The sequence below is a fragment of the Mercenaria mercenaria genome, chromosome 10 (assembly GCF_021730395.1).
Source record: "Mercenaria mercenaria strain notata chromosome 10, MADL_Memer_1, whole genome shotgun sequence".
Classification (NCBI taxonomy): Eukaryota; Metazoa; Mollusca; class Bivalvia; order Venerida; family Veneridae; genus Mercenaria; species Mercenaria mercenaria.
Window position 1 is genome coordinate 61870147 of NC_069370.1, and position 26105 is coordinate 61896251.

General features: G+C 34.3%; 1 protein-coding gene across 1 annotated transcript in view; it reads right to left on the reverse strand.

Moving 5' to 3' along the window:
- The window catches only part of LOC123561409 (dopamine D2-like receptor), a 328698-nt gene that overhangs the window by 205939 nt on the left and 96654 nt on the right, over window positions 1-26105 (reverse strand). Inside the window, exon 2 of the mRNA XM_045353759.2 lies at window positions 13992-14064. The gene's annotated coding sequence lies outside the window, so the exon portion shown is untranslated. The remainder of the gene's footprint in view (window positions 1-13991; window positions 14065-26105) is intronic.

Below are 26105 nucleotides of genomic sequence, written 5' to 3' on the forward strand. Positions count from 1 at the left end.
AGAATGGTAATGTATTTCGGATTTTCATTTTAAAAATGGTAAATCCTTCTTCCATAGATGTTGAACGCAATAGCTATTTCCGAAGAATATTTATCTAAATATAACAAATGTCAAACTTTATAACAACAGTTACTCAAATACTAAGCAACGAAAGTTTATCATGGCATCACTTTAAATTTATCAGATAATATCTGGAATACAGTAGCTGATATCAAACAAATTCATATTACGGCTTGATATAATTGGCATTTAAAATGGCTGATATACCTTAAACATGCCTTTCGTTAAAATCTGACACGATATAATATCAAGTAATATGTGTATCTGTTCAAACTATATCCAGGCTGTGTAAAATACATACTGATAAACAACTGTTCCGTTTTTTACTTAGTCATTAAACTTAAATATCTATCTCTATTTTATGAAATGAATTGAAAAACAAACCGAATGCCGAAGTGAAAATCACATGCCTTATAATGACAAAACAAATAAGTACAGGATCAAGCAAAAACTTCATGTTCTGGAGGTTTCAGACAGTTACTTATGCGTTAATTGTCTTGTGTTGTGGTTGAGTGAATTTAATCTTACATTTAATTATTGTCACGGTTATAAACGCAATCTTATCACATGAACTGGTACTGGGAAATAGTTAAATTAAAACTGTTATAAACAGTGTACACTCAGATTTATGCTTTGTAATAAGAATTTGCATGTTTAACATGAATTACTTAAGAGAATCTTTCCGTTGAAACCACTGAGTATACTACCGAAAGTATTATACCATTCTCAACTACAGAAGAAATGCATCAATGCATAAAACAAATATTTTATTGAATGGGTATGTGTGACTTTGGAAAAAAGCTGCCCCTAAATGTATCGGAACAAATGATAATAAGAAAGCAGAAGCCGAATTGTTTTATAGCAATATATGTATAGACTCATTCTTCAGCCCTTCGAAAGTGGCGATAATTACTCCTTTTCCCCCTTTATTTACCTCGGCAAGCATCACGGAATACCACTGGTGTGGCGATAATTTATGGCAGATACAGTTATAAATGTAACATGTAGGCGCATAACGTATCAAAATAAATTCCGCCTCCTCCAGCAAATGTTTTCTTTTCTGGTTACTAGGGAAAAACTAATTATTTCTCCGTTATAAATCTTTGAAGGAGCGGTCAACAATTATAAGTTTAATGATCTTCTGCTCATGTCAGCCATATCTGAATAGTGAACAATGTAAATCAAATAATGTATACTGGATAAGAAATCAGTTTCGAAGTTACTGTTACTAGATTTATCAGATTTAGACTTTTATTTCAATGCCAAAATTAAACCTTCATAGCCCTTATCTATGAACTTCTTTATTTCCTACACCTGCAATGCGTACTAGCTATCAACTAGGTTCTCTGAAAAGATCGATTGCATATCATACTGGTCTTTCAGTATATACTTTTCACTTAATGCACCATGAATCGGCTTAAACACCATCGTGTTTTAACCATTGTCAGTTCCAAGTAGGTACCCTGTTGTGTTCTTTACTTGTTCGTTTTGTCTCTTGTGTTTGCCTTGTCTGTGCGAATGAGTTGGTGCTCGTTTGTATATGCGTGTGTGTGCATGTCCGCGTGCTGAGAGTTGGGGGCTAGGTTTCTAGAACATGGCAGTTAAATACTCTTCTCTTTTTCAATCAGTCACTTAAATTCAAATTGACAGTAAACAGAAGAATATAAAAGTCAAAGACAACACGCAGCCATACAACATATTTTTGTCACATTTTCAAAGACTGTTTATAGTGTTCATAATTATGTGCATTTATAAATGATTTGCAGGCTTACAACGCTAGTTTAGAAAGAAATATTGTCACAAACTGACATACGGGCCTTATTTTATCTGTATTGTAAATGCAGGTATTGCATCATCTTTTTGTAAATTTTTGAGTTATTGAGGTAAATGTCAGATTTCACGCATAAAATACCTCTCATGTTTTTCTGTATTTCATAACTTAAATTTCCATGTAAATTTTATTAAGTTCGGTTCAGTAATAAGAAAGTTGATATTTTATAAACTTCAGTAATTTATGGTTTTATCCCCAAAGCCACTATAATGGGCCTCAAATTGTCAATTTAAATCCGCGCCAAAGTAGTTACATTCCCCGGCTATATCGTGAATCCCATGAAAATGACAATAGTCGGAGCTCACGGCTTAACCGTGAATCCCATGAAATTTAGTATTTGGCGGGACATTACCCTTTAAATAGACTGGACTAGATATGCCTTGCGCACACCACCTTCCGACATTATAGACGAATCTATGTCTGAATTATTTTCTTGCTAGAAATTTATGCTCGATCGAGGTAAGAAATTTATTTGTTAGATTTTTGTATGATTTTTGCATTACGATTTTTATTTGGTAAATTTTTGTTCATTCTACAGAATTCTGTAACATTTACTTTTCGGCACATGATTTTGGCTAGTTTCGGTATGTCAGGATAATTTATTAAATTTTTCAGACTTTTGTAAATTATTTAGAAAGAGGAGTCTAAAATGTTTCATTTATATATAAGATGTTAGATTTATACTGAAATTTGTATCGTGATAATTGTAAAGCACTGTTTCAAAAACTTATGTCAAACATTTTGTTAATTATGGAACGCCATTACTGCATTGTATTGTTATGTATAAATCTATATGGCAAGTCTAGTACCATGTATGTAATATATTATTGTAATTTGTAATTGGGTGTCAGTCTATTGCATACACATACAATGTCCGTTTTAGTGTATGGCATTAGATATTATATGGATGCCAACTATCATATAACGTTTGATTTACATTGAATTTTGTTAATTTGTAGTTGTAAATAATGACTGCAGTTTATCATTTCCATTACTATAATTTTCATAAGTTTCATCATATACTTTTCATATCTTTTTCATACTTTGACTTTAGTCTTTTAATTAAGTAATTTTGTAATAATGGAAGTAATTAGTGACGTATTTTAATCACGTGACGTATGAACTTAGTAGCACATATGTTTTGTATAAGTAGCACGTATTATTTATGGGAGCCTACGGAGGTATGGTGTACCCAAAGGAGCAGTTTTATGCCCTGACTTATTTGTTTTGCTATGGTGCTTACCATATGTTATATATTTTAGCTTCTTCCGCCAGACGATTTTACCTGGTGATGTCATAACCCGGAAGTACAATGCCCGAGGTTCACTTGTCTTCACTCGCCTGGAAGTGATATTCCCAGCGCAGAGCTTTCGTCCCATGGTTGTGCCGTAAACCGCAAAGACGATGATTTTTGTTATCCTCTGAAGTGAGCTCAGGGATGCAATCACCTACCACCATAGGGAGCCAATACGGAATCAACGTATTCACTGTTTAAAGGGACTGGATAAGAAGATATGTTGTCATATATTGTTTGTGCTACTTAAAGTTCGCAATTAAATTAAAGAACTGTGTCACGTCAGATTAGAATGGAACTATAAGAACTTTTGTATCTAGAGATTCTTTTTTTTTTTCTTATGATCAGTTTTTTTTTTTCTTCATATCATCTATTCATTGTAAATAAAAATCTTATGTAAATAAATTTGTAAATATTGTAAAGGGTGTTGATTTGTTCTGATTGTTACTGTCGCCGGTACGGCCTTTCCTGTCACAAATATATATAAAATAACGTTGAAATTCCACGAAAACCAGGGTTTCAAACTTTGCATCACTCAAACAGGTTCATAAATTTTTTTCTATTATACATATCTGACTGCATCCAATCATGTCATGCAAAAGTACAGGTATAAGAAAAGTACATGTGTCATTGCCCTATGTAATTTATGATTCTTTGATAAAAGCTACTTAAACACAAAGTTTCCTGACAATAAGTGCACCCAAACTAAAGATATTGAGCATGAATCATGTTACTACTTTTAGTAACAGTGACCAAAAATACAATCCAAACTTAATATAAATATAATAATAAAAATATACTTGAAACCAGCTTTTTGATGATTAAAGTAAAACAAATCTATTTACTCTATGACCATATTGTTCTATTTTTAGTTACCGAATGGCATTAAAGTTACCTTTTAATCAGGAAAAAAAGAGAAAAAATGGATCTCAGTGAGATTTGAACTGACATCATTCCATTCCACAGCAAAAAACAAATATTTCAAATATGACCCCATTTTTCTGTTTTCAGCTAGATTGACCTTGACCCTGATCTACATGCCCCAAAATACATTTACAGCTTTTGTGTTTGATAAAAGCTATCTACACATCAACTATACTGACAATAAATGTACCCGAACTAAAGGTATTGAGTGGAAGCCATTTTTCTATTTTTAGTAACAGTGACCCCAAATATCAATCAAACCTAATTATTCAGATAAGCTTACTGTACACAAATTATGGTGGCAATAAGTAACTCCAAACTAAAGTTTTTAAGCGGAAACCACTTTTTTGATGATATAATTGGGAAAATAATCTAGAGCAAAAGAAATCTATTTTGGGTAACTGTGACCTTGACCAAATGGCAAAAGAATTTTGGATCTCAGTGGGATTTGAACCGACGCCATTCCGTTTCACTGACCAAAAAGTAGCTTTTGGTTCAACGCTCTAGACCACTGCACCACCGTGGAAGTTCAGTGAGTTATTAAGTTATCCTGACCTTGAACTTGCCCCCAATGACACCATATACAATCCCAACCTTAGTTTTTCTATAAGCTACTTTAAGGCCAAGTTGAATTTCAATACATCAATGCAAACTAAAGTTATTGAGCGGAAACATTTTTTCTATTTTTAGCAACAGCGACCTTGACCTTGAACCTATTGACATCATATGCAACCCCAAACTCCGTCTTTATGCAAGCAACTTATATACCAAGGTTTATTTGAATCGGTCACTTCTAACTCAAGTTATTGAGCGGAAACTAAAAGTTGACAAAGCCCGCCCGCCCGGACAACGACATTCGGCAATCTAATAACCAGTTTTTTTTAAAACCTGGTTAAAAATGAACACATTAATTGTTCGAAGGAGCCACGGTGCTCGAGCTACCGATACTCTGCGAGCGGAGTCTCAGAGTAATTACAGTTAAGTACAGATTACCTTTTATAGACGTGAGATAAAGGAAGAGGAATAAAATTAAAGGAAAAAAGTTTTGCGTGCGTGTTTGAGGTGCGGTGCACGTGGTAATGAAGCAATTGTTTTGTAGCTGAAGGTTTTATGTGGCAGCAATAATGGGACTAGCGCACAACAAACTAAAAGCATTTTGTAGGAAAGGGGTCTTGGAAGGGACGGGTTATATGAATAAATAATGATTTTGATTTAAATTGTTGCACCCTGCATTTTGTCTCATCTTCACCAACCAATCATTCAAATTTCAAGTTAATGTTTTACATAGTTTTTATGAAGTGCTCCGGAAATAAAACACTTAGAACATATTGTGACCTTTACCAATGATCTACTCAGCACATTGTTTCATCGCGTCCTACCTCTTTGACCAATCTGTATTCAATACCTTGACTGATTCGTGTTACGCTCTTGATAACAAATCTGACATTGCTTTGACATTGATATCTAACCTACACACATAGTTCATGCCCTTTGCACAACGTCGCATTGCCACCTGTCTTTATGCCAAGTTTGAAGTCAATACAATGGATGGTGACAACATGATGTTCCGGATACGAAATATAAAGGACAAATTTGACATCTAACCACCATTTGTGACCTTGTCCTTCTGCATGCCTACCCGGTTCTTGCGCTCTGCACATCGACACATTAGCGCCTACCTATATGCCAAATTCAACAAGCAAATTCGATGAATTGGTATTCCCCGCGTAAAGGGTTTGTGGTGAGGAATGGCAAAACAATATGTCCGGCAAAAAGTTAAGGATGTTACTAAGAAGCAAATAATTTCATTAATCAAAACCATTTTAACAGAAAATGAATGCCTTTTTTTTTCTTTTTCTTTTTTTTTTTTTGGGGGGGGGGGGGGGGAGGGGGAAAGGTGCAGCGGGGGTGACCAGGTGAGGGTACAAACTTCACATGTTGAATATAAATATTGATGGAAAATTAAAAATAAAAAAAATTAGGTTGTGGGGTGGGGGGGGGGGGGGGGGAAGGGGGATCCATGATCGGGGTGGTGGACATGACTGAGTGGAGAGTGAGGTGGAGGAACGGTACAACTTTGCATGTTGATAAATATTCATGGAAGATTTGAAAAAAAAAGAATGATATTTTTTTTAGCGGAGTGGGGGTTGGGAGGGGGTTGGGGTGTGACCAAGGCAAGGTGGTGACTAGGTGTGTGTACACAACTTCACATGTTTATAACAAATGTTTATGGAAAAGAATGAAAGAAATTCAATGTTAATGAAATTCTATCGATTGGTTGGTTTGTTACGTACAAATCTGTGGATTTTTAAACAATTAAAGGGCAATAACTCTAAGAGAAGTTGAATAAAAACAAAACTTGACGGGTATCATCGCAGTATGCTGGTTCATGTTTATTTAAAGTTTTATGAAATTCTACCTGCTAGTTACTGAGAAATGGCTGCAGACGGACATTTTTCATTAAATCAAGGGCAATAACTCTAATGGAAATTAACCAATCCCAAAAAAAAAACTTGACGGGCATCATCGCAGTATGTTGGTTCATGTTTATTTCAATTTTCATGAAATTTTACCTGCTAGTTACTGAGAAATGGCTGTGGACGGACGCAACACAGCCGGACGCACGGACGGACACACGCACGAACGCACTGACGGACGGACAACGCCATTTCAATACCCTCCTCCCGATTTCATCGGCGGGGGATAAAAATAACTTGAATGGTTATTAAGGTACGCTCCGTGGACGACAAACGGACGGAGGGACAGTTATACACGCCATCATTTACCAAACGATCGTATAACAAGCTGTTATAAATGAAGTTGCTTCAAATGGCACTAAGATGACCGGGACCTAAATTATTTCACGGGTAAGTATTTAATTTTAGTTTTGTAGCAGGTATCTATTAGAACGCTAGCTGATTTGTAAATAGACTTTTGTCTCTTTTTTTTTTTGACTCGAATTTGAAATAAGTTATATAATTTCCTAATATCTGTGCAACACAAACGACTCTAAAAAGAACGTATTTACGCTCGCGATGGCGGTTTCCATAGCACCCTAAAGGTTTTTTCCTGTAAGTCAATATCTCTTCCAATACTGGGCATCTTGCTGTTAAGCATACAGTCTCTGCTTAATATTATCAATCTGTGCAGGATATAATTTCTGGTTATTATGCTTTTAATGCTTCTTTTCTCTATTTAAAGTATTATCCTTGACATACTGCGAACGAGGTTAATATATATGTACTTTATATAAATGCAATAATTCGTATTAAGTTATATCAAGCTATAATTATCTCCATATTTAACTATAATTATTCCGACATAAACGCAAAATTGTCATTTTCCAGGGAAGACCTAATTGGTTACCATGGCGATGTAAAGGCAAATCACACTGACTAGATAAGATATGCACATTTACATTACATCTGATATTTCATTTCAGTGGTCTGCTGTACTTCAAAAATGTTTAAAACGGGCTATAAGGGATTCTTTCTCGTAACATAACAAAAGGAAAATAACAAATATGAATAGCTGTCTATTGCCTACTGTGCGATTGCACACCTGGAGAAACTTTTAAATGATGACACTTATGCTAGCTACCTCAATAAGAAAATGTTTTTAAAGTTTCTCGTTGAAGCATATTTGAATCAATCAAAATCCAAATAGGTATTACATGGTTTCATTTTACATCCTAATAGAATTAGTACGCAATAGCTTTACAAGGTCAATTGTTCCCATTTTTCCGCCTCGGAGAGTCGTTATTATGATAAGTTTTGTTTAAAAACAACGAAAAAGAACGAAGCCTACAATCCCATGGAGGCTTTTTATCTTGCCTTTTGTCCGAGTTATTGCAAATCGGAAGGCAAACTGAGATCCAGCTACTAACATGCTTTAACCCAACCTTTTGTGCGTATCTGTTCGATGGCACACCATTGTGTGTACAGTCAACATGGCATGATTAACACCTCGATGACTAGCTTTCACACAAAGCTAACCATGTATGATTTTACATATTAAGGAATAATTTGTCAATTTTTCATTTCTAGCTTTACATATATAACCGTCTTGCACTTGGCGTTAGATCATATTTTGTTAGAGATTATACCTTACACATTATTTTTCAGACTTTTACAGACAACAAGATATAACCTTAATGTGGGAAAGTGTCTGTATCTATTATTTTTCCTCCTCTGTTTTGTCCTTGTATTCTAACAGATAACTTTGTTTATACATGTTTGTATGTCAATCATCTGCACATCCATACAATTCCAGCTTTTGTTCTTGAAATGAGGCTGTTCCTATTTGACATCAAATCACTGAACATAATCGAGTGCTGAGAAAACGTAGTTGATTCGAACTGACGCAATTAGCCTGGCTTTCTAAATATTTTTATCCAACTACTATAGAATAGTAAAGATGCAAACTTAACACAACAAGAGAGCCATGATGTTCCTATATCGATCTGGCCTACTGGCCTAGTTTTGACCCACATGACCCAGTTTCAAACTTGCCTTAGAGATCATCAAGACAAAAATTCTAACCAATTCTCATGAGTTTCAAACTTAAGCCGTGGACACTAGAGTGTTAACAACATTTTCATTTGATCTGGTCCACTGACCTAGTTTTTCACCCAACATGACCAAGTTTCAAACTTGACCTAGAGATCATCAAAACAAACATTCTGACTAGGTTTCATAAAGACTAGGTTACAACTGTGACCTCTAGGGTGTTAACATGTTTTTCCTTTGATCTGACCGGGTGACCTTGTTTTTGACCCCTTATAACCCAGCTTCATATTTGACATAGAAGTCATCAAGACAAACATTCAGACCAATTCTCATGAGTTTCAAACTTAAACTACTTTTACTGTGGACTCTAGTGTTAACGAGGTTTTCCTTTGATCTGGCCTAGTGACCTAGGTTTTTACCCCACATGACCCATTTCCGAACCTGACCTAGAAATCATCAATCAACATTCTGATCAAGTTTCTTAAAGACTGGGTCACAAATGTGGCCTCTAAAATGTTAACAAGGCAAATGTTGAAGGACGACGCACGACGGACGACGATGAACGCTCACAATAGCTCACCTTGAGCACTTCGTACTCTGGTGAGCTAAAAACGAAAATGTTGCTGGCTCTGTTAATGGACGGTAGTGGAAATGCATGTTACCGTCCACGACCTTTAGGCCCGGGTTGAGCAGGACTATACATTTGCACATGTCACAAGTACAAAAAAAAAACAATTTAGAGATCCTCAGATGTGCTCATACGGCGTTGTACATGGAACCTTCAGCACTAGTATGTAGTTCCATTAAAAGCGGCGTATGGTCCCCAGTTTAAATAATCGGCTTTTCCTAACTGAGAAAATAACGGGTAGAACAGAACTAAACAAACTGAAATTTAGAATCACAGAAACTGCCAAAAGACAAATTAAAAAGCAGGCACCATATCCAAGGAGTGATTATACAATACCCAAAGCTATGGAAGAGGAAGTATTGAAACCACCCAACCAGACATGTTAAATCTTATTCGATATCGTATTTTTCTTTAACTATATTCATACCCTTCTTGTTAAAAATCTACGAAAGTGAACTCTTTATAAACGAATTTATCTCATCAAATTGTAATACTTGCACGCTTCATGCCTTGCAGCTGACAAGTTTTCCTTAAAGCTTGGTTTAGTCATTTAAATTTAAATTATCTGAAACAAGATTAGATAAAACGACAGGAGTAGAAACGGGGGACAGAATTGCAGATATGTGAAACAGGATATAGCTTTATTCTCAGAAGGAACCTGTTTTTTATAGAAAATTTTACTGTCAACTTAATTTAAGCCCACTGGTGCATTTCCAATGCTTCACTGGAGGTATAGCTTAACATAATATGAATGGAGTATGCTCTTTAGCAACTTTAAACACCCATAATACATTGAAGCACGGGAAAAGTAATATAACTTGGTAAGTTCTAACTATAATTCATTTTCTTATTTCTACTTTATTATTACATGTAGTTATTTTCTACGTTATCACATTAAGCATTTTTTTGTTTGGCTTCGTCTGACCTTTGTGGATGTTATTTATAGCTATGCTAAATTGTACGACTTTTCCATCCTTTCAAATAAGATACTCAGCGAAACTGAGATTTTTTTTATATTCTGCATCTTCATCTTTCCTTACAATCGTACTCTGCTTTTAAAATTGTTTATCTTTGTCAATTCGCATTGCTTTAAACATAAAAAAAACTTATACTGACGACAATGGACACATCAAATGAAATATGTCCCATTTAAAAAGCTGACGTGAACTTAATTGTGCAAGTTATATCAAGGATAAGAACATATATATAACTGTACGAACGCACAAACTCCGCTATTTCACGGGATTATAATAAAAGAAGGCCTATTACAAATAAGGTGTATTTTCTTAAATCTCATAGACATTAGTTCGCAGCACAAGGTCGGGCCCTCCTAGACTTAAGACTAACGACTCCGTCCATGACAAGTTGTATATAATTTGTCCTAGGACATGGCAACTTCCTGTTTGTCACCCAACTTGAAACAGCTCTGGATGACGAAAGATAGCTACAAATGTATGTCGCCACCGGGTTCGAACCAGTGACCTGAGCATGTGGGCCTACATTTCAGCTAGTCGAGGCAACAGTAGAAGTAGCTGAAGTTGTAATCATATTATAGTGGTAGTGGTAGTGGTAGTGGCAGTCGATGCAGAAATGATAATAAAAAATGAGCCACGTCACGGGAAAATTGGCATTCGGACATTTTCGTGAATTTCCGGAAAGCGTATAATTATTTAGGCTGACCTGTGCATTTATGCATCTGAATTAGGGTCAGAAAATTTCATATTCAGATAGAATAAGCCTTCTTTGAAATAACAGATAACGGTTATGGCGCTGATCAGACTGCGCGGATGCGCAGGCTGTTCTGGGCCCACACTGGTCGCAAAGCCTCGAAGATTCCCGAAGGCCCATTTTCTCGTGATGCGGCTCAAGTAATTTTGTGACGTCATTGACGTCGACGACGACGCTAACTTGTGATGGTGCTTATGGCAGTCATTTAATGATGTTGCGATAACATCCAACTGATTGAACATTTGAAGTATAAAATTCAACATGATACGTATGTGCTTCTCATGTCAACCCCCATGTTGGACAAACACATTCGTAACACATTTTACCTGTTACGAATGCGATCGCATACGTACGAAATCTGTTACAAATGCGATCTGTTACGAATGTGGTCCTACAAAGCTTTATATAAAATGTCGTTAAGTGGTGTACTGATAAAGGCGGTAGAAAAGTTTTTATTGCAGAGGCAATCTGGGTTCGATTCCCGACTCATTCATTTTCGTTTGGTGTTTCTTAAAACAGATTAGAAACAAAAACTTCATAATATGACCAAACTTCAACTGAAAGAAAGATCAGTTTGAGCCAAAATCTCTAGTCCAGTCCCTTTAAAGCAGATGTACCTTAAAGGAGTGTTTTTAGTCATGTGTGTAAGTTGAAATACTCCGCGGACAAAAATTGCAAATGAAATATTGTTGGTAACAAAGAAGCGGAAATCCTTTACGTTCCTTTACGTCGTAATCTCGGATATAGTTGTTTTTCAAACGCCAGTATGATACAGATTCTATGAAACGTAAAAGTAAATTATTCCATCTAGTTATCGACTGAATAAAGTTTTGGAACATTTATATATATTTTCATAAAAATATTGGTCCTACCTTAAGTTGAAATTAAAGATCAACAGTGATAATAATTATATATGGCTACTGAATTCTGAAAATTAAGAAACACTCAACAAAACTAACAGACGTGGAGAAATGTCATCCTAGAATTTTAGCGTAAACGTATCTTTCAAGAAAACCTTAACATTTTTATACAAACTATTGAGACCTTTTACCGGCTAATGTCATTGATGTGTGTGAGACTTCAGTAAAATATTGGATTATAAACACATAGGTTAACTGTTACAACAACTAAGCTCTCTACAAGAAATAAAATAGAAAAGTCGAAACTCCACAGGTCGCTCAACACGACTAAACTGGATATATTGCAGGTTCGGTTTGATTGAGCATCTTCATGGACTAGTTGACTACCGTTCACGCCCTCTAGCCCAGGGTTGAGTAGAACTCAACATTTACACATGCTACAAAAGTACAAAGACATCCGCAGATGTGTTCATATGGCGGTGAATATGGAACCTTCGATGAAACACTACACTAGCGTGTAATTCCGTAAATCAAATAATGGTTCTACGTATCAAAATAGGTCTATCGTTAAAGCATATTAAATAAAATCCATCATTTCAATCTTATGTTTATCAATTTAATATATTCCATGTTTACCTTTGGTATACGTCTCTTATCTTGTAATTTTTTCTAATTTTCACCAAGTTGAAAAAAAAACATCCACCTTTGTGCCTGCGTGCAGTTATTATGATTTTTTTTTTCATTTTATAACCCCATAAACTAAATCTTCATGCCGGAATTATCAGATGCCATAATACGATTTTACAATTAGCAGCTAAGTATTTCCTTTATGAAACTAGTACTTAATACAGGACTTAAGAAATCGTTTTAGGTATTTTATTTCCTGGATATGTGTTTATATAATGAGTATATTGTTAGTTGTAACTTGTTTAAATACATGTAAAGAATCATACAAAGATAGATTCATAAAGTCAAAATCTGTCGATTATTTTGTATGAACGATAACAACAATAAAACACTGCAGGTTCACGTACAGTATTTGAATTATTTAGTAGAGTGTAAAACAACGAACATTTCTGTGAAATTATTTTGAACTTGACAGTTGAAGGTATTTGGTAGCGGCCCACCCAGTTAAAATCTCTGTGAAATTATTTTTAATTCGGGCCAGCGGTTTCACAGAAGAGTTTTAATATATTTTCCATGGCATATTCATGTAGAGAAATTATATAGGGACTGCAGTCTGGCCTTTCTTTCTTCGATTAAAATGTTTTCATTTCCATTTATTATATATTCGTATCTACTGTAGAATCAAAGAACCCCGTAACAAAATTAATATATAATCACAAGTTTTTATTCCAGGGAGCGTTAAACCTTGATGTTATCTGCAAAACTTTTTTTTATTTCGAATACAGGAAATAAAATTTAAACAGCCGCTGCTCTTATACCCGATAATCTGATAATAAAGATATTATTGTTTCTTAATTCAGTAACCACGCATACCGGGGATATAATAGATTAAGCCGAAATTACAGACAAACGCTTTAATACCTTTTTATCAGTTTCTAGATAAGCACTGTTAGGTTAAGAGCAGTTTTCTTTCTCGAAATTATTTTCCTACGATAAAGCAATTTGACTTTTATACTGACATATTAAGGTATTACAATACAGTCTGAAGCTGTTAGTTTGTGTAGGAAGTATTGGCTAATTATACATATAAGCGTAAAAGAAAGGTGTTCAGTTTGGACCACCGAATTTTTCCCTGAACCCCATACCTGGAAAGTCGAAATCACGAAACTACGATGATGAAGGTCATCATCGTGCTTTCGACTTTCATCATCGTGCTTTCGACTTTCGATGATGAAAGTCGAATCCACGATGATGAAAGTCGAAACTACGATGACAAATGTCGAAAATCGAAAGCACGATGGTGAAAACACGAAACAACGATGGTGAAAACGCGAAATGATATTGCGAGAATATCATCGTGGTTTCTTTGTTTCGACTTTCACCATCGTAGTTTCGAGTTTTCACCATCATGAGTTTTACTTTCACCATCGTGTTTTCGACTTTCATCATCGTAGCTTTTGAGATATGGGGTTCAGAAATAAAAATATCGATGGTCCAAACGGAACACCGTATAAAAGTGCTATAATCTTACCTAAATGATAAGGAGGGGGTTTAATCTGACAGTGCAAGCTTCATGTAGAAGTATGTTTGATGAGTATCCATATCTGAAATAAAATATGTGATGTTATTATATCACTATACAAGAAAAGTGTCAGGTGATATACTTTAGTTAGGAGGACAGCATTTGAACAATGACAGCATTGTCAGCTCTAAAAACAACTTAATATGCACCTACACTTGTTGACTATTCAATTTAGACCCATAACAATTTTATTATTCCAACAAAATCCATGGCGCACAAGCTCCTGCTTTAAGCTGAAAAGAGTTAAATTGTTGACTGACATTTTAAACAAAGATAAAATGGACGATCCGTTATATTGCCAGTGAACAACAAAATAGCAGAATACTGGTTAGATCAGTTTACTTTATTATATCATTCCAATATTTTTTGGTGTATATAACCATTATTACATCTAATTATCTGAAGAAATATTTGCATTATTAAATGTGTGCAACGCCTGATGAATTCTTTGTCAACTAAGGACATGACCTGGCTGCCTACCAAAACAATTGTGGTGACTTGAAGTATGCAAAAAAGGAACCCTCATAAATTATTTTTCGAGACTCAAATGTGCAAAAGTTAAAATGAAACAAGTCTGGATCATTGTAAGACCTAATAATTTAGAATAATTCTATTAGCTAAGTAACACGTGACTTGCTGTTGACAAAATGATATCGCTAGCTGTGAAACTATGGGTAAACTAATACATTTCCCATATGCAATCTGCGGCTCAGTAGCTTTCTAATATCTTGTGTATATGAGTAATTTGTTAAACACTTCAATAACGTTGAAATGTCCAATTTTACTCTGGTAAAAAATCAAACGGTTACCTGGCATTAATATAATGTAATGCAAATGTTTTTAAAAATAACTTGTCTTCTACTCGATATATCGCTCCCTATGTTCTGTAGATCGAATTTGCTATACTCGTTTATCATTTATCCATACGATAGGATTTAACAATTCTAAACTTATGCATACAAGCTATTCATATCATACATTTGTATTTGATGTAGCAAAATTATAAAAGATAACGACATACAGCTTTATAAGAAACATTTTTCGTAGTATACTCGTTAACAGCAGAGAATACATAACGCTTCTATTGCTAACAAAGATAATTGAGCCGTGCCATGAGAAAACCAACATAGTGGGTATGCGACCAGCATGGATCCAGACCAGCCTGCGCATCCGCGCAGTCTGGTCAGGCTCCATGCTGTTCGCTTTTAAAGCCTATTGGAATTGGAGAAACTATTAGCGAACAGCATGGATCCTGACCAGACTGCGCGGAAGCGCAGGCTGGTCTGGATCCATGCTGGTCGCATAACCACTATGTTGGTTTTCCCATGGCACGGCTCATATAATTTATGTAAATATACAATTAGCAATTCTATGTGTATTTTTGGTGTATAGTAGTTCACACATTATACACGTATAGGTTTTTAACAACTGACTGTTATTACATGACATTTAATTATGAATGTAGCTCTGCACACACAATTAATTTGTAATTTTTGGCAAAAGTTAAATACATCTGATGTGTTATCAGCATTTAAGTAAATACCTAAAGATAGAATCTTTTAGTTCGCGATGACCATTGTATATCTTTAACTTTTTCGTTAACGTGTTAACGGAATCTAACATTAAATACACTATAAAACCGGTCAGAATATATAGGGTTTCGATTATTCAAAAATAACTTTCACATTAATCATTTCCCTTTAAAACAACATCAGTCAATTTGGGTCTTATTATAAATTGAAAAAAAACACGATTACATGTACAAATTACCACATTTCAACTTTTCAAGTACAACAATGTCGCTAATATAATTTATGTTGTGTTTTCTATAGTTTAACAAAGCGAAGGGAAACGTTTATCTGATCAAATAATTTCTGAAAATGTTTAACACTAAAAGTTGTAAAACTGAACCAACATTCAAAGACATTTACAACAACACAGGAAACCATATTTTCTAATGCGTTGCCTAATCGATCGTTGTCGGATATGAAGTTCCGGGAACTTGGAAAGTTAATATCCGATGATGATTCGAATGATATTGATCAGCAGGTCTTTATGGTCTTAAAGCTGTGTCCTAGCTTTTACAAATTGTAATTTTCAGTCAAATGCCAGGTATACTTGCCAAAACGATTTCTGCAGACTTTTGATACTGTTTATATCAATGTCATCCTTTTGTCCGCTGATTTCGTCATTTCACATTATATTTTAAGAAATGTTCCTCTTTTTAACACCACGCCTGCTGGCAAATACCAAAAAGACATACGTTTCAATATCACAATTTACCATACCGTTGAATGATTTTTATAGACAGAAGAAACGTGCTTGAATCGACGGTCTACCTTTTCCCGCCACCTAATTGACTACAGATTGTCGATTAAAGCAATTTTCTTCAACATATGACTTGCTTTATTTTGCTGTTTGCTTTTACTATTTACATACGGTCGTATGTGTATCATTTGAAAAATACATATATGTCTATAAAGATGTAGACGTAAAGATACTCAAATCGATTTTCAGATGTTAAGTTCATGCAGTAAATATGTTTTATTTAACTCCAATGCCACATACTTTTTGCTGTCTAGTATTGCTGCAATTTGTCATTTGACTTTTTCGTTTTCTTCTTTTTCGTTAAAAACAAACAAGCACTTGCCAATTTGGTAGTTTTTGGGAAAATTTTCAAAGGTACAAAATCGATCAGATCTTAAAGCTTATCAGTGGACCTAGCTGTATTTTTCAAATGATACAACTACGTAAAAAGTAATATACAAATAGGAAAAGCAAATAGCAAATTAAAAGTATATCGGGATTCCATTTACAGGTCTGACGTCATTTTTTAAAATCAAAATTCAATTATTAAAAACTAGCCTTATAATATCAGGCTAAAATTCATTTTCTACCTCAGCTGTGAATGATTACTATAGCTATATAGAATCAGAACGAAGTAATATAATTATATATTAGGATGCGTTAACGTCTTTGATTTCCCGCTGGTAGCCGGATACGTGTTGTGAGCGGTTTAATGTAGATATGTGGCTATTCTGAGTTATTATTACGCGACGACTTTCTATTCTCCGGGGACAACGAAATAAAGAAATAAATACCGTGGAAAATATCGAATGGAAAACGAAAACCACTATATAATCTGGGCACGCACATGATGGATATCTTAGGAAGTGTATTTCTTCCATTTCTCATTAGTAGGATTTTACGGAGAACACTGAAAATGTTAAGGAAAATGATATGAGAAAAACTGATTGTATCTCGTTATCAAAGAAAGTACGAATCATTGCTATTTTAGTAGAACATGTCTCCAGATAAATATCTGAATTTCTATATCATGTTACAAAAAACCTTTAATCAAAATTATTTACGTAAATGTTTAATGGGTTTTAGTATATAGAAAATCATTATGTTTGTGTCACATTTCTTTTGAATGGCAAACGCAGACAAGCGCTTTGTTTCTACATACTTTAAAGACTACTTAGGTATTTGTATGAACAAGTACTGCTTTGAACCCACTGAATCAATCATGTTTTATTTTGTTTACTGTTAGCCTGTCTGGTTAGTTCAAAAGGGAGAGCGCAGATCTACGGTCCCGGGGTCGTGAGTTCGATCCCCCGGCGAGGCGTATGTTCTCCATCACGATATGATATATAACGGGCACTGTGTCAGGGGTCTTTTCCTCCTCCACCTCTGAGTTCTGTAAAGAAGTTGGTAATCATTTGCAAATAACAGTTCAGTACTAGTACAGAATGTAGAAACAGTGGACAGGTTAACTGCCCGCCGTTACGTCACTGCAATAGTTAAAAAATGGCGCTAAACCAGAAACAAAAACAAAAATCTGTTACGTACGAGTAAAATACTTGTAGAAATATTTTACATACATCTAATAGTTTGCTGCTTCAACTATTTCTATTTGACATTACGGATTATTGTCGTACTGGCTGAGAAAATATCAAACATTTTCGATACGAAATTAATTTTTAAGCATTGTGTAATCAAAACAAAAAGGAGAGAGTGTTGAATTAAAAGTTTTATATTTGAATTACGTTAAAGTCGCCATCTTATAGAATGGTGAAACATTAAAGCATATTGTATAAATCTACAAATACCCTAACATCCATGCTCAGACTTTCCTAAATTATTTCCCAGGAAGTCCTATGATACGATGTTGAAAGTCTTGTATTGATCTATGGGGAAATCCTAGATATCTCATTCTTATCTAAATATTTCTTTACGTCTTGCAACGTTTTCCCATCGAGACGAATGATGAATTTTACGTTATCTTCTTAGGTGCAGATTGTTAACTTTCACATTCTGTCTTGATGTAAATATGTCCCTTGCTACCTGATAAAAACATATCATGCAATGTTCTTTTAGCGTGCTAAAGGTCGCTGTATGCAAATTCTGATGCATGATTAAGTACACGCTTTCATCAATTTACAAAGATGTGGAATCAAAATACGACTACGTGCATACTTTATCAATTCAGAAGTGGACGATATAAAAAAATTAAAAATAGTGTCTCTTTGATACACAGAATGACTGTGGAAAGACTGTAAAAGACAGAATAAATTTAAACACATATCAGATTATAATGATTCATAAGAAAAAGACGTATCATGAACACAAGCTGGTCATTCGTAATCAGTTAAGCTGGCATTTCAGCACTTAATCTGGGTGTATCCTGGCTGCTAAATAGAATACTATTGTCAAATGTGGGCACATGTCCAATATTGTCTGTTTATGTGTATCTGCTTTAACATACAAAATGCCAGGCTCATTTCGAAATATTACTGGATGTCGACTACTCTTACTGCTATGTCTAGCTACCAAAACACTGTTATCTGTTGTTTTGCTTGTGTGTGTTTTTTGTCATTGTATGTTAAGTCAACAGTGTGAATGCTGGACAAGAATTGAACATTTTTCAGCAAAAATACTATACATATTGAAAAGACAATGGAACTACTTATCTTCTGTGACATTTTGGACGATACCATTCATTGCGTGTACTTTGATTGATCAGTGCGCTTATTTATCCGACCTTTGTGGAAAATTAGGGTGATATTATCTTACTGTGAAATGATATTTGGCGATTTCCTGATCTTCAATTACCATCACTGACAGACATCATTCGGCTTGCTTGTCCATTTTTTCTGAAGAGCTTCAAAACAGAAGCTCACTGATTACGCTAGCAGATTTGTAATTCATAAAGAAACATCATGATAAGGTATTGAAATTATAAAAATAAAATATGCTGGATGTACATCAAATTGTTTTTGTTGTTGTTTTTTTTTTTTATTATTTCAGTTTGCTATTTTAACAACTCGGCCGCAAAATTCAATTTGCAAAATCTGCTTCGAGGGGTGCGGGTTTCGTGAAACTGGTAAATGTCTACCTTATAGCATGTGCAGTCCAGCCGAAAAAAATAATAGCATCAAAAACACTAAATTGCCTTAGGGCTACTTTCCACGGAACAATTAAATTTCGTTACAGAAAAAATATTGTTCTACTTGTACCGGGTCAAATAATTTTGCTTTCAATATTGAGGATGGGAAATACATGAAAAAAAAAAAAGTATCTGTTGTCCACTACCCTAAGTAGTTATAAAAATAGCATAGTTTAGCTCGGCACATGCGTACACATTTAAATATGCATTCAAGTTCGGATGTAAACCATACTGTAAGAAACCGAGACAGAAACGATTAACGATTACGTGGAAAAATAAGCAATACAAAAACAATGCGTAAGTTACAGTCAAATTCACTTACCGAAATCTCGGAACGACATTGTTGATTGTTCACATTCGGGGATTTTTGGACATATGGGGAAACCGACGAAAATACTATACTTTCAAGTTCACGTTCTGAAGAAAAATTTGGTACTCCATGAAAAATAAGCGGTTACAACCTTACAAAATGGAATTCAGAAATAACAATTACTCCTTGCATAGTCTGAACTCGTAATATAAATGATACCAATGCTTGTAATTCTATGGAAAGTAATCTTGATAAAATCTGAAATAAAAAAAAATAAAACAAGGTATAGGCCAACCTTTAATTTTTTATACGCCGGGCTTGAAATAAAATAAACTCAACTTAGTATAATTGTTAAAAAACACTTTCTAGTCATTAAAGAGTCTGTTGAATTTGCGCAGAAAGAAATCGGAAGTTTATTGCACTGGCTCAGGCGTGAGTATTCTACAAATATTTACCTTAACTTTAGACAGATGTTATATAATAAAAATAGTTTTTATACGGCCATAAAAGCTTGTTATAGCAAAGTATTAATCTTGTTTGTAATTATTTTAATAACGGCAGTACATTTTATGATCAATTGATTCCACCATATGCCGTAATGTAGTGTTTTGTTAGGTTCAGTGCTAGACAGGCGCTATTAATCATAACCTGTTTTAAATCATTTAAATATGTTATATCTCCTTGGCACTTTTATTGAAATATTTGTTGTTCCTATAGTAGTTCATTTTGCAGAATCCAAAGGTGAATAGAATATTATTCTCCTTTCCTCTGGTAAGGAAGGTGAAACACCAAAATATCAAGCATTCCTGCGGAACTTTCTCAATAGGAATATATATTTATTTTAATCATTCATAACACTATAAGTTGATTTTCAAATTTATTGCTATGTACTTGAAACTGATATCTGATTCCAGTTAAAAATTCATTCTGAATTAGAGAAACACCTGCACTGAGTCGGTTATAAGGTGCAAAATATTTTATTTGTAATGCAATTTATCTATTAAAACTTTTAAAGTAATAAACTTCAAAGCAGCTACATTGGAGTGCAAATAGGTATATAACTTGATAGTCATAATAAAATTCCCATGATAACAAGTAATTAGGGCAACGAAGGAAATTACATGTTCTCTATTAATATTTATCTATATCCGTCTGCTGTATACGAGAATAGCGACTAAATCATCATCGTCATCATAATCATCATAATCAAAGTCTTACTAAAATACCGTTTACCGCAGAAAGCTACAAAGGCTTTTTTTCGAATCGGAACGTATTATTTACATGGAACATACGACACAGAATTTAGTTGTCGTCTGAAGGAAATAGTATTTGCATTTTTAAGGTTAGTTTGTCAAAAGTTCTAAAATGTTAAAACCGACAGTTCGTAGACAAAAGTCAGTTCGAATTCAAGTAATTCTACGAGACTGAGTCAGCATTGCACGAAGATCAAAAGACAGCCTTTATCTTGTTTTCAAGCTGTTGGAAAATTAACTTTAAAAGGCGGTTTCATCAAATGTTTGTTTAATAAACCATTCATGTTAATATATTTTCAGATTATTTCATTTTTACTAGAAGTTGCTATCATAAAACCTTTTTGCTATGTTAGTCGAAAGTTGTCGTTTACATATCAATAGAAAAAAATATATTGGGCATTGAAGTTAAACATAATTAAGAAAATCATCTTAAACATCTTTAACGGTTTACAATAGTGTGCTACTAGTCTGAGATAGAATGAGCTATACATAGAAAGAAGTACGTATATAAATTTAAACTGATACGTGATTTTGTAAGTTGATAAACGGAGAAATATGCGTGAGCTCTGAATCCTGCTTAATGGAAAGCAAAAACTCAGTATTAATGTAGGAAAGAGACTAAATAATTGGTTCACTCTTTCTGTTTATGAATATACAGTAATTGTAATCTTCAGTTGCTTATGAAATGCACTTTTCCCAGACCCACAACCTGTAATAGACTACGAAAAACCCCTTAATATAGCCAATTGTTAGAGGTAGACAAATAAAATCAATCAGTTTGGTTTTCCTAAGTATAGACAGTCTAATTATCAATAAAATCATTTCGTCGTGGTAGTGAAAGGGTAATTATTATAAACAAAACTAATTGCTTTATTTTCCAGAAGAATTCTGCAATGCGCGCCTCTTACCCAGACAGGGTGTAAGTTTTTAAGCAGTCAAGTGGCACATTATGGGTTTTACCTTCCTAAATGTTAGAACACAGTTCTAACAGGCAGTGTCCATGGCAAACCCCTCTCAAACACAGACTCAAAACCATATTACGTAAAAGGTCTAAAATTCAATCAAAAGTTCATCTGGCGACGGTTACCTCAAACCTTTTTATACGTATCTAATCAAAGGAAAGGCTTTTTATTCATTTAATAATATTTCAAATAATTTTGGAACTTAAGTGGACTGTCATTTTATTTAAAAGTTCAATCACTTAAATTCTTCAACCATTCAATTGGTACTTACCGCTCCAGTGCATTACATTTCAGCTCATAAAAACGTCTCTCCGTTCTTACTTAAAGAAGAGCGAAGCAAGGAAGTTCCAGAGGACTACATATTCCTGAAGTACGAAATATTCCTGTTTTTTCCCATTATTTCAAAGAATTTACCTGAAGGAACTTCAAGTCGAAATTATACTATGCATCGGTATTTCATGGAGACTCAACACGTCTTCGAGACAATATTTGTATTGAAATTTCTTCTCTTTATTTTCATGTATAGTCAAAAACCATTGTAGGAACAAGTTGTCTGTCCGCGAACCGTACTTGTACACTGAAAAATCAGCTTTTATCGTTAGCCACAAACTTTCTAAATTGAATCATGTTATTTAAGAGGGCAACTTCTATTCATGATCAGCTAGATATGCTGGCAATGATATTCAAAGAAGAAATATTTCACCATTTTTCCAAAGATATTTGCATAAGTAGCCATAAATGTACGCTATCATTATTTTAACGTAGATTGATGACACAATAAAATAAAATTATGCGTTTTGATAATATCCATGAACGCTTCTACATCAAGCTATGACGTCATTCGTAAAATTGTATTTAATATTTCTCTGGGAAACTGTTATCTTGTCAAAACTGAATTTAAAGTTTATCGCAATAAAGTATTAAATTTGTATTTAATAAAATCATTATGTTCAAGACGTTTATGGCATGCCGTAAGGGATATTGTCTGAAATATTGCACAGTCGGTAAAATATTCTTTGAATTTAAAAATAAAACACATCAATCTACAATTCTAAATGTGTGTTTGATCTAATGATCTAAGATTAACGTCGTTTTTTTTCTGACTCTCATTTACATATTGTTCATGGGATGAGTTCTCAAATCAATGAGACTTTGGCTTTTCACATGCATATGTTTTCTTATGGACTGATCAGAGGATCAGGCAAATGTGAATTACGAGTTTATGTCGGCTGAAAATTACTTTTGGGGGTTACAGGTTGCTCCAATGTGCATAAGTTCAAGAAGTATGTTTGAAGAAGTTTCAAATGGCAAAGCATACAAGCATCATAACTTTACAACGTACGTTATACATGTACAGAGATCCAAACGTCAAGCTTAAAGGCCAATGACACATTTACGCAAGTTAAAGACATTAATTAGGTCTTTTATATAATTAAGGAAGTATCTGAATTGTCAAACAGCGCTATTCAAAAACAGCGCTTCAAATAATCTAAGACATGATATAATCTGATACAAGGAAAATCGATTACTGGCTACATATTACGACAGACGCGATAGTTTTCTCTCTAGAAACAATGTTCAAAATTAAATATAGGCTAATATGTTGTTTCTGCTAGACGCTGTAGAAAGATAGAAAGACATTTGCATTAGAAATGCTATATTGATAATTACGAGGCTTTCACTTAAGGCCATCTAAATCAAGCACAACTTTATTACTCATAAGGGAAACAAGATACCATAATTGAAGGCGACGCTTGTTATCGTAGGAGCTACTTCAATAAGAAGCAAATGAAAGATAACTACGGACCATGTCTACGTGATGTCCAGGCCAGACATGAAAAATTGACACAGAAGCCCTTATGGGAACATCGAGAGGATTCATTGTCCGGCGTTGCTACTGACGAACCAAATTATGTTGTCAATATTCGCAGCTTATAAGGAAATACTAAACAAAGGAAAGGGTTAATGGAACTGGCGAGAATATCAAAAGAACAAGACGTTCATAAATGGTACCTCTGTTTAATGCAGTGATTCTATCTGAGCTTTGTCTCCCTGTAGACTTTTCAAAAAGGTAATATAATGAATTATCTAACGTGTTTTATCTGGCCTAATTTATTATAGTTTGAAATGTAGTGTAATCAAAATCCTTCCGTCGTTGGCGTTTGTCGTTGTTGTCGTTTTGTGTCACCTCCTCTTAGCATTTTTGAGATTTCTATCTTCCACATAACCATTTAAAATCATACCATGTAAAAACCTTTCAAACTCTAACAAGTTAAGTCAGTGTATGGCAATTTTTTTTAAAAAAACATTACAAAATAAACCATCAAAGCATTAGTTAAATTTGGTAAATTCTATATTATCCGCAAATAATCTGTATTGACTCAAATCATATCTCTAAGTTATTGTTTAAAATATTTTAATTGATTTGAATTAACAGTATAGTAACTGTTAATTTTTGGTTTAAAATTATGTAAAGGCTACTATGATGAATGTTAACACTGACAGGCAAATTGTATATTAGAAACAAAGGGAAGTAACTCAGACTATAAGAACCCAGTGTCTGTGCATAAAACTATCCACTGAACTTATTCGTCAGCCACCGATTTTGGAAGTGTTACAGAATGGTATCCACTGTTTCCTTTTGCACTGTTAAATATTTAGGATGCCCGCGCGTACTATGCCATTCTCTATATAGCAAAACCTACAAAGGACCATAACTGTGGTAAAAATAGTCACAGAAAAAATCCACAGAAAAAAATCCTTCCTTTAAGGTCATCTGCATATCAAGCTTATTCATCTCTGAAAGTTTGAAGCAAATCAGATAAATAGTGTGGAAAGAGCTGGACACACAAAATGTTTCTCTACATTCCATATAGTAAAAGCTATCAAAGGGCCATAACTGCAGTAAAAATAGTCACAGAAAAAAAAAACATTCTTTCAAGGTCATCTGCACATGAAGCTTGTTCATGTGTGGAAGTTTGAAGCAAATCAAGTTTATAGTGTGGGAGGAGTTGGATACACACATTTTTTCTCTATACTCTATATAGCAAAAACTATCAAAGGGCCATAACAGCGGTAAAATTGTCACAGAAAAAAAAATCATTCTTTTAAGGTCATCTGCACATCAAGCTTGTTGATCTGTGAAAGTTTGAATAACAGGCTAATAGTGTGGGAGGAGTTGGATACACAAGATTTCGGGACGTATGGACGGCAGCAAAGCTATATGCACCCCCCCTGCCCCCCCCCCCCCCCCCCCCCCACACACTCACACATTTAATGTGTGGAAGCATAAAGTGTTCTCCCAATGACGTCATGATATTGGAAAATACCACGTGATCATGATTCAACGATATTTTAAACGAGATTCCTGTGGAAGGGTCCCGTGGAAGAAATATTTTGTTTTAATCACGTATGGCACAATTATATACTTCATAAATTTGACAAAACATAATATTCTGGCCATATCAAATGAAACTGATTTAAGGTAGTTCTGCACGTTTGATAAACTTGAAGTAATGGTGTAACGTCACTTATCCGGAAAACGGAGAAGAAAGCCTGAACTCGGGATACGGAAATGAAAATCATTAATTTTTTATGAATTAATGTTAATCCGTTGGAACATTTATAGTAAGTAAGTAAATTATGTAAATTCCTTATTTATAGAGGGTGGCTCATTTAGCCGATGAGGCCCTCTCAAGAAGAAAATACATGTATATACAGAACATAATGCATAATAAACATAAGTACATTGAAAATGCAAGGGAATGTACATATTAAAATAAAACAGATACTATCAGAAAACAAAAAAAAATAATATGTTACTAAATTTTCATCCAGTTGGGACATGATGATTTAAAGCATTACAATGAACAAGCAGATTTAACTTCTAAATGTAAACAGTTCCAAATAATTGGAACAAAATAAAGGATACTACATTTAAACATTTGGTATATGACATTTGTTTTGCATTGGAAAATTTGGTAATCTGTCGTACAGTCGGTTAAATTGCGTTCTGCCTCGATATCAACGAAAGTGCTTCATTGTAATTTGGAATTCTGTCAGAAAATTGAGGAAATAATCAACCTCGGT